General features: G+C 41.8%; 1 non-coding gene across 1 annotated transcript; it reads right to left on the bottom strand.

Annotated features, from left to right (window-relative positions):
• Positions 1 to 509: 509 nt before the first annotated feature.
• On the bottom strand, positions 510 to 599 carry LOC127445594 (small nucleolar RNA SNORD60). Its single transcript, XR_007898019.1, has one exon. It is a non-coding gene; the product is annotated as a small nucleolar RNA SNORD60 (small nucleolar RNA).
• Between the last annotated feature and the right edge of the window lie 9,635 nt (positions 600 to 10,234).

Below are 10,234 nucleotides of genomic sequence, written 5' to 3'. Positions count from 1 at the left end.
TCAGAAACATGGGTCCATTGTTATGAGATGACTGCATCACTTCAAATCCACAGGGCAATAAATGACACAGAAAACAGGATATATACACATTTTATTGGAACAGCACAAGACATTCAAATATACCATTTTCATTAGAAGTGTATACATAATTTGGTAACAGCAGTCATGGTTGCATTAAATTGCAGCATACTAGAGCAGCACATCAACCCACAAAGACCAGGCCAATGACAGTTCCTCTGAAAAAAAAAAAAAAAAAACATCAAAAGGAATGTGCAGACTCAAACTATGGAGCATGTGGGGTCTTTGTGTTGGTGGAATAGGATTTAACAGTGAAAAAAGGGTCTCACCTCTCTGCACTACCACTGCATCTTTGCAGTGGAGACCCTCAGTGTTACTGCCAGTTAAAGCTGATTAGGGAGAACAAAAGGGGTCAACTTGGAACCTTGACTACACACACAAAAAAATACAAATAAATAAATAAATAAATAAACACACTACAAAACAAAAATGAGCCTCAGACTTAATTTTATATTCAGCTGCTGCAAGGCAGCATTCATTGGAGATGTCAGAAAAGTATTTATTGGAAATCATCAGCAGCTCAACAGAATCAGTGTCTTTCAAATGCACAGATAAGTTCTTGCATTAATTCACACACACCTATATACATATAAACTCAGCAAAAAAAGAAATGTCCTCTCACTTTCAGCTGCTTTTATTTTCAGCAAATTAACATGTAAATATTTGTATGAACATAAAGATTCAACAACCAAGACATAAACTGAACAAGTTTCACAGACACGTGACTAACAGAAATGGAATAATGTGTCCCTGAACAAAGTAACAGTCAGTATCTGGTGTGGCCACCAGCTACATTAAGTACTGCAGTGCATCTCCTCCTCATGGACTGCACCAGATTTGCCAGTTCTTGCTGTGAGATGTTACCCCACTCTTCCACCAAGGCACTTGCAAGTTCCCGGACATTTCTGGGGGAATGGCCCTAGCCCTCACCCTCCAATCCAACAGGTCCCGGACATGCTCAATGGAATTGAGACCTGGGCTCTTCGCTGGCCATAGCAGAACACTGACATTCCTGTCTTGCAGGAAATCATGCACAGAACGAGCAGTATGGCTGGTGGCATTGTCATGCTGGAGGGTCATGTCAGGATGAGCCTGCAGGAAGGGTACCACATGAGGGAGGGGATGTCTTCCCTGTTACGCACAGCGTTGAGAATGCCTGCAATGACAACAAGCTCAGTCCGAAGATGCCATGACACACCGCCCCAGACCATGACGGACTCTCCACCTCCAAATCGATCCCGCACCAGAGTACATGTAACACTCATTCCTTCGATGATAAACAAGTCAGACCATCACCTCTGGCGAGACAAAACCACAACTCGTCAGTTAAGAGCACTTTTTGCCAGTCCTGTCTGGTCTAGCGAAGGTGGGTTTGTGCCCATAGGCGACGTTGTTGCCGGTGATGTATGGTAAGGACCTGCCTTACAACAGGCCTACAAGCCCTCAGTCCAGCCTCTCTCAGCCTATTGTGGACAGTCTGAGCACTGATGGAGGGATTGTGCATTCCTGGTATAACTCGGGCAGTTGTTGTTGCCATTCTGTTCCTGTCCCACAGGTGTGATATTCGGATGTACCGATCCTGTGCAGGTGTTGTTACAAATGGTCTGCCACTGCAAGAATGATCAGCTGTCCTTCATGTCTCCCTGTAGCACTGTCTTAGGCATCTCGCAGTACGGACGTTACAATTTATTGCCCTGGCCACATCTGCAGTCCTCATGCCTCCATGCAGCATGCCTAAGGCACATTCATGCAGATGAGCAGGGACCCTAGGCATCTTTCTTTTGGTGTTTTCCAGAGTCAGTAGAAAGGTCTCTTTAGTGTCCTAAGTTTTTATAACTGTGACCTTAATTGCCTACTGTCAGTAAGCTGTTAGTGTCTTAATGACCGTTCCACAGGTGCATGTTCATTAATTGTTTATGGTTCATTGAACAAGCATGGAAAACATTGTTTAAACCCTTTACAATAAAGATCTGTAAAGTTATTTGGATTTTTACAAAATTATCTTTAAATACAGTGTCCTGAAAAAGGGACGTTTTCTTTTTTGCTGAATACTGTATATATATACATACACACACACACGCACACACACACTTACCACCATCTCTTTGCCGCTTTCATCACGTTATATCAATGCATCGATATGCATCTACAAGCATATGTTTCTCTGCTCGCATCATGTAGTCATCTGGAAAATTTAAAACCATATGAGTGTAAGTTTACATGATTTAAGGTGGAGCAAGTCATTTTAATCAAATACAATTCCGTAAATCTCTTCACGGTCCCCTAGCTGTGTGTTCTGTGGACGCTGAGAAAAAAAATAAATAAAATAAAATAAATCAACTGGTGTTTATACACAGCCCTGGTTCTATAAATGGGAAAATAAACAAAGTGGATCGGACCCATCCACACAGCACTATTACGCATGCATGAATCTGGGGGGCAGAGCTCTGAAGGGAGGTGGTGTGTTCGTTTGGCTGCTGAGTTCAAATATCAACAGTCTTTCTCAGGAATTGCTTATGCCACCTTTAAGTCTACATTTTTGTAGTCCTAGCAGTCCTGCACTTTGAGTCACCAACTTAATTCAATGAATCAATTGTGTAGGTTCTTTCGACAATTTCTGACGATTATACAAACAGCATAAATGTTAAGATCAGTAGGGCCATATTCAAATTAATGGAGACTATAATGACATGTTTGAAATCAGAATCCATCTTTCTGAAGAGGACATGTTTTATGGGATCACTGCTGAACAAGGAGAATGGTGTTATGCCACAGCATTTATAAGCATTCGTTGGGACATCCACCAGTGTAAAAAGGTGTCTAAAACTTATGTATGCCCTCAGCTGGTTGGCATGTCTCGACTTTATTTGTCACCTACTGTACAAGAGTGTGTATCACCATGTCACTTACAGTGCATCCGGAAAGTATTCACAGCACTTCACTTTTTCAACATTTTGTTATGTTACAGCCTTATTCCAAAATGGATTAAATTAATTATTTTCCTCAAAATTCTACAAACAATACCCCATAATGACAATGTGAAAGAAGTTTGTTTGAAATCTTTGCAAATTTATTAAAAAAAAAAAACGAAAAAAAAAAAAAAAATATCACATGTACATAAGTATTCACAGCCTTTGCCATGACACTCAAAATTGAGCTCAGGTGCATCCTGTTTCCACTGATCATCCTTGAGATGTTTCTACAACTTGATTGGAGTCCACCTGTGGTAAATTCAGTTGAGTGGACATGATTTGGAAAGGCACACACCTGTCAATATAAGGTCCCACTGGGGGTCAGAGCAACAAGACGCCAGTCATTCACCCGTCAGAAGGATCGGGTTACATCCACTACAGAGACGGAGAGTGAACTAACCTCTGTAGCTTCGGCCGCGAGAGCTCTCTCTGCGAGGGTGGTGTTATTTCCCTCGAAACGAGCATAAAAAGTATTTAGCTCATCCGGGAGAGAGGCAGCGGTGTTCACGGCAGAGTTTTTATTCCCTTTTGAAGTTTGTGATGATATTAATTTCCTGCCACCTGCTTCTAGAGTTAGTGGTGTTAAACTGTCCTTCAATCTTGTTCCTGTACTGGTGTTTTGCTGCTCTGTTTTTTGGAGGGCATAACTGGCTTGTTTATGCTCCTCCGCGTTCCCAGAATTAAAAGCGGAGGTCCGCGCATTAAGTGCCACGCGAACATCGCTATTAATCCAAGGTTTCTGGTTCAGGTAGATCCATATTGTTTTGGATGGGACAACATCCTCTACGCGCTTTCTGATGAAACACGTTACGCTATCAGTGTAAACATCGATGTCGTCATCAGAGGCGGACCGGAACATCTCCCAGTCCACGTGATCAAAACAGTCTTGTAGCATAGAGTCTGATTGGTCTGACCAACACTGGATTGTTCTGAGGGTGGGTGCTTCCTGTTTCAGTTTCTGTCTGTAAACGGGCAGAAGCGGAATGGAAGAGTGGTCCGATTTTCCAAATGGTGGGCGGGGGAGGGATTTGTAACCATCCCGGAGGGGAGAGTAGCAGTTGTCCAAAACCCGGTCCCCTCATGTGTTAAAACTGATGTGTTGGTGGTATTTTGGTGCAATTGATTTAAAATTGGCTTTGTTAAAGTCCCCGGTCACAATGAACGCAGCCTCAGGGTGCGCGGTTTCCTGCTTGCTTATAATCCCGTACAGTTCCTTGAGTGCCTGGTCTGTGTCAGCTTGTGGGGGATGTACACAGCAGTGATAATGACCACTGTGAATTCCCTCGGTAGCCAGAATGGTCGACACAGAAGCATGAGAAATTCCAGATCAGGAGAGCAGAAAGACTTGATAGAATGTACATTCCTCTGATCACACCAGGATTTGTTGACCATAAAACATACACCACCACCTCTGCTTTTACCTGAGAGGTCTTTCGCTCTGTCCGCTTGGTGCACGGAGAACCCCACGGGTGCGATGGCTGAGTCTGGAATCTCCGCAGACATCCAGGTTTCTGTAAGGCAGATAATGCAGCCGTCCCTCGTCTCTCGTTGGAAAGAGATCTGCGCTCTCAGCTCGCAGTGCTTGTTGTCCAGAGACTGAACATTTGCCAGTAGAATACTGGGTAGCGGGGGTCGATTTGCGCGACGTCTCACTCTGATGAGAACGCCGGCTCTGTTTCCCCTTTTCCTTCTGCGTTTTCACGGCCGGGTAGCCCAGACAAAGGGCTCCGCTGGCGTGTTTGTAAACAGTGGGTCGGCATTGAGGAATTTGAAGTCCGGTTTACGGTGTGTAATTGCAGAACCAATGTCCAAAAGTGTTTGTCTGCCGTAGACAATAAGGCAGACAACATCCAAGATAAAAAAACATAAGAATTGTAAAAAAAAAAAAAAAAAAAAAAAACTACAATGTTGTTTCGGAGCTCACAACGCAGCAGCCATACTCAGCGCCATCTTGAGTCCAAGAATATATTTCATCTTGAGTCCAAGGACATATTTGACATCTAAATTAGCCAGTGTCAAAAGTGCTGCATCTAAGCCAGAAGTGGCCCACTGTTTTATGATATTTGGGGCATATTTGCCATGTCAAATGTGGGCCATGTTAGGCTTACACCCTGATTAGCTAATGCTGACTGTGCCGTATATTTGCCAAAAGTGGCCCTACATTTTTATTAAATATTTGGGCCAAATTTGCTGCATTATATGTGGGCCAATGTAGGCTCACACCCATATTAGCCAGTACCAGTTGTGCCGCATCTTTACCTAAAGTGGCCTAATACAGTTCAACAATATTTGGGTCATATTTACCATGACAAATGTGGGTCACATTAGGCTCACACCCTGGTTAGCCAGTATTGACTGTGCTATACATTTGCCAAAAGTGGTCCAAATTTGGTGTAATGTATTCGGGCCATATTTACTATGTCATATGTGGGCAGCTTTAGGTTCACATCCAGATTCGCCAGTGATTACTGTCCCATATCTTTGCCAAAACTGGCCCAGATATGTTTTAAGATAACTGGGCCACATTTGCTGCAACATACAGGTGCTGGTCATATAATTAGAATATCATCAAAAAGTTGATTTATTTCACTAATTCCATTCAAAAAGTGAAACTTGTATATTATATTCATTCATTACACACAGACTGATATATTTCAAATGTTTATTTCTTTTAATTTTGATGATTATAACTGACAACTAAGGAAAATCCCAAATTCAGTATCTCAGAAAATTAGAATATTGTGAAAAGGTTCAATATTGAAGACACCTGATGCCACACTCTAATCAGCTAATTAACTCAAAACACCTGCAAAGGCCTTTAAATGGTCTCTCAGTCTAGTTCTGTACGCTACACAATCATGGGGAAGACTGCTGACTTGACAGTTGTCCAAAAGACGACCATTGACACGTTGCACAAGGAGGGCAAGACACAAAAGGTCATTGCAAAAGAGTCTGGCTGTTCACAGAGCTCTGTGTCCAAGCACATTAATAGAGAGGCGAAGGGAAGGAAAAGATGTGGTAGAAAAAAGCGTACAAGCAATAGGGATAACCGCACCCTGGAGAGGATTGTGAAACAAAACCCATTCAAAAATGTGGGGGAGATTCACAGAGTGGACTGCAGCTGGAGTCAGTGCTTCAAGAACCACTATGCACAGACGTATGCAAGACATGGGTTTCAGCGTCTCGCCTGAGCTAAAGACAAAAAGGACTGGACTGCTGCTGAGTGGTCCAAAGTTATGTTCTCTGATGAAAGTAAATTTTGCATTTCCTTTGGAAATCAGGGTCCCAGAGTCTGGAGGAAGAGAGGAGAGGCACACAATCCACGTTGCTTGAGGTCCAGTGTAAAGTTTCCACAGTCAGTGATGGTTTGGGGTGCCATGTCATCTGCTGGTGTTGGTCCACTGTGTTTTCTGAGGTCCAAGGTCAACGCAGCCATATACCAGGAAGTTTTAGAGCACTTCATGCTTCCTGCTGCTGACCAACTTTATGGAGATGCAGATTTCATTTTCCAACAGGACTTGGCACCTGCACACAGTGCCAAAGCAACCAGTATCTGGTTTAAGGACCATGGTATCCCTGTTCTTAATTGGCCAGCAAACTCGCCTGACCTTAACCCCATAGAAAATCTATGGGGTATTGTGAAGAGGAAGATGCGATATGCCAGACCCAACAATGCAGAAGAGCTGAAGGCCACTATCAGGGCAACCTGGGCTCTCATAACACCTGAGCAGTGCCACAGACTGATCGACTCCATGCCACGCCGCATTGCTGCAGTAATTCAGGCAAAAGGAGCCCCAACTAAGTATTGAGTGCTGTACATGCTCATACTTTTCATGTTCATACTTTTCAGTTGGCCAAGATTTCTAAAAATCCTTTCTTTGTATTGGTCTTAAGTAATATTCTAATTTTCTGAGATACTGAATTTGGGATTTTCCTTAGTTGTCAGTTATAATCATCAAAATTAAAAGAAATAAACATTTGAAATATATCAGTCTGTGTGTAATGAATGAATATAATATACAAGTTTCACTTTTTGAATGGAATTAGTGAAATAAATCAACTTTTTGATGATATTCTAATTATATGACCAGCACCTGTATGTGGGCCACTTTTGGTTTACACCCAGGTTAGCCTTTGTCGACTGTGCCACATTTTTGCCAAAGGTGGCCCACATTTGTTTTGATATTCACTATTTACAACATTAGCCACTTTAGGGTCACATACAGATTACACATTGCCGTGAGCACCGCATCTTTGCCTAAAAAGGCCCACATGCAATTTGGGATATCTGGGACATATTTACCATTTTTCATGTGGGCCACTTCAGGCTCAAATCCATTTTGTCTGGGCCAGAAGGCCAGCAGTGCCGCATCATTGCCTGAAGTGGCCCACATCCGGATGCTATCTGGGTGGTGTGATATCTGGGGTCCCATTGGGAGTTACAATGGAGGAACTAAAGAAGAATCTTGAAGGAAGGAAAATCATAGAAGCAAGCCGATTGCAAATGAACAGAGAAGCAAGCAGAGTCGATAGTTTGTCTGTGTGACTAAAGTTGTAAGGTAAAGATATGCCAGATCGTGTAAAACTAGGTTTCTTTAGTTACCCGGTAAGGATGTATGTAGCTCCCCCTCTGAGATGTTATAATTGCCAAAGATATGGGTAGTAGCGGTTCTAGCTAGTTGTTGACCAGAGAGGGGGGGATGCTGCAGAGTTCTTGACTGGGAGGGTGGGGGTGGGGTAGTGATTGTAAATGAGAACGCCCCTGAAGTTGTTTACCGGGGGCTTGGGGGCTGGGGTGCGGTAAAGTTGTTGACCGTGGGGGGAACAAGATGCCACCCTGGGCAACTGCCCATGTCGCCCATGCCTAAATCCGCCACTGGATATGGGCATATGTGACAGTATGTAAAGCAAAGACAAGGTGTGCACGCTGCGGAGGAGAACATGAGTATGGGAAGTGTGAAGTAGGAACAGAAGTGAAATGCTGTAATTGTGGATGAAATCACAGCATGGCATATGGAGGATGTGTGGTCAGGAAAAGAGCAGTGGAGATACAACAAGAAAAAGTCAAGCATAATATAACATATGCGGAAGCAGTTAAAGCAGTAGATTCAAGGAATAAGCAAAGTGGAAAGGAAAGAATGGGAAATGAGAAAGGGAATGAAGAGAGGACATTAAATTGTGATAGCAGAAGATACAATGATAGTAAGCAAGAAAAACTTTGTGCTCTTTGTAGAAGAAGTAATTAATTGCACAGCCCAGACAGAAAGAAGAACTGAAAAGATTCAGACCATAATAAAAGCAGCTGAGAGATTTCTAGATATAAGAGGATTGACAAGGGAGACAGTAAGGAAAGGACTTATAACTGACAGATAACAATGTCAGGAGTCATGTGTTGGATAACATTGATTATGTTATTAATCCTACAATGGAATGCAAGAAGTCTATGTGCTAATGGTCAAGAATTTAAAGGGTATATATATCATACAGTAAATAAACCAGACGTAATATGTATCCAGGAAACATGGTTGAATCCTAGGATAGATTTTGTTTTAAAAGGATATACAAGTGTGAGAAGAGACAGGGAAGAAGATAAAGGTGGTGGGTGTGTCACATTCTTAAAAGATGGAATACTTTATAGAATATTGGAAAAAGGAGAAATAATGGAATATATAGTAGTGGAAATATGGATAGAAAAGAAGAAATATGTAATAATAAACTTCTATAACCTATGCCAAAAATTAACAATGGAGAATATAGAAAATATAAAAGGTCAAAGTGGTGAAAGGATGATATGGAGCCATACCACCCTGCAGCTGTTGCCTGATTGCCCACTAAAGTACCTGGATGGGAGACCTCCTGGGAAAATTAAGGTTGTTGCTGGAAGTGGTATTAGGGAGGCAAGCAGGGGGTACTCACCCTGTGGTTTGTGTGGGTCCTAATGCCCCAGTATAGTGACGGGGACACTATACTGTAAAAAAGCACCATCTTTCAGATGAGATGTTAAACCGAGGTCCTGACTCACTGTGGTCATTAAAAATCCCATGGCACTTCTCGTAAAGAGTAGGGGTGTACCCCTGTGTCTTGGCCAAATTCCCCCCATTGGCCCTTATATATCATGGCCTCCTAATAATCCCATCCCTGAATTTGCTACATCACTCTGCTCTCCTCTCCATCAATAGCTAGTGTGTGGTGGGCATTCTGGTGCACTATGGCTACCGTTGCATCATCCAGGTGGATGCTGCACACTGGTGGTGGTTGAGGAGAGTTCCCCTATACAATGTAAAGCGCTTTGAGTGCCTAGAAAAGTGCTATATAAATGTAAGGAATTATTATTAATTATTATTATTATATGGTGTGGGGATTTTAATGTGCATAACACGTTATGGGGTGGAGAAAGAACAAATATAAATGGAATGATTGAAGAATTAATGGAAGCGAAAAACTTGGTATGCTTAAATGATGGGAATTGTACACGGGTGGATGTGAAATCAGGATTAGAGTCAACACTGGATCTAACAATTGTATCAAATACATTAGGAGGAATAATGAACTGGGAAGTTAAAGAAATGTACAATTGTAAGTGATCATTACTCAGTAATAAGTACAATCATGAATACTAGTGAGATAAGGAAGGAAAACAAGGAAATGTAGGAAAATGGAAGTATGAGAAAGCCAACTGGGAAAAAATTAAGATAATGAGTGAGAAAGGATTGGAAAGAAGAAGAAGATTAATGAAGAAAGAAGTATAGATTGGATAAATACAGAAATAGTTGCAGCCATAAAGAATGTGTATTCCAAAAGTAAAGGAAAGAGGATGGAGAGGATAGTACTATGGTGGAATGTGAAATGTATAAAAGCAGTAAAGAAGAAAAGGAAAGCATTTAAAATATTGAAGAAACCCCACAACTGGGAAAATATGATAATATATAAGAAATCTCAGGCAGAAACAAGAAGAACAAAAAGAGAAGCAAAGAAAGAATACTGGAGATCATTTTGTGAAGAAACACACCTATACAAAAAATATGGAACACGATTAAAAAGATGAGTGGAATTCGAAGAGAATATGATTATACAGTGTTACATATGGAAAATGAGAATGCTATAGAAGATAAGGAGAAAGCTGAAATGTTCAGGAGTGCATTTAAAAAATAAACAGTTCAGACAATTTGACACTGGAGAGTAAG

This window comes from Myxocyprinus asiaticus, chromosome 8, assembly GCF_019703515.2.
Source record: "Myxocyprinus asiaticus isolate MX2 ecotype Aquarium Trade chromosome 8, UBuf_Myxa_2, whole genome shotgun sequence".
NCBI lineage: Eukaryota > Metazoa > Chordata > Actinopteri > Cypriniformes > Catostomidae > Myxocyprinus > Myxocyprinus asiaticus.
This window is presented reverse-complemented; position numbering and strand designations above follow the sequence as displayed.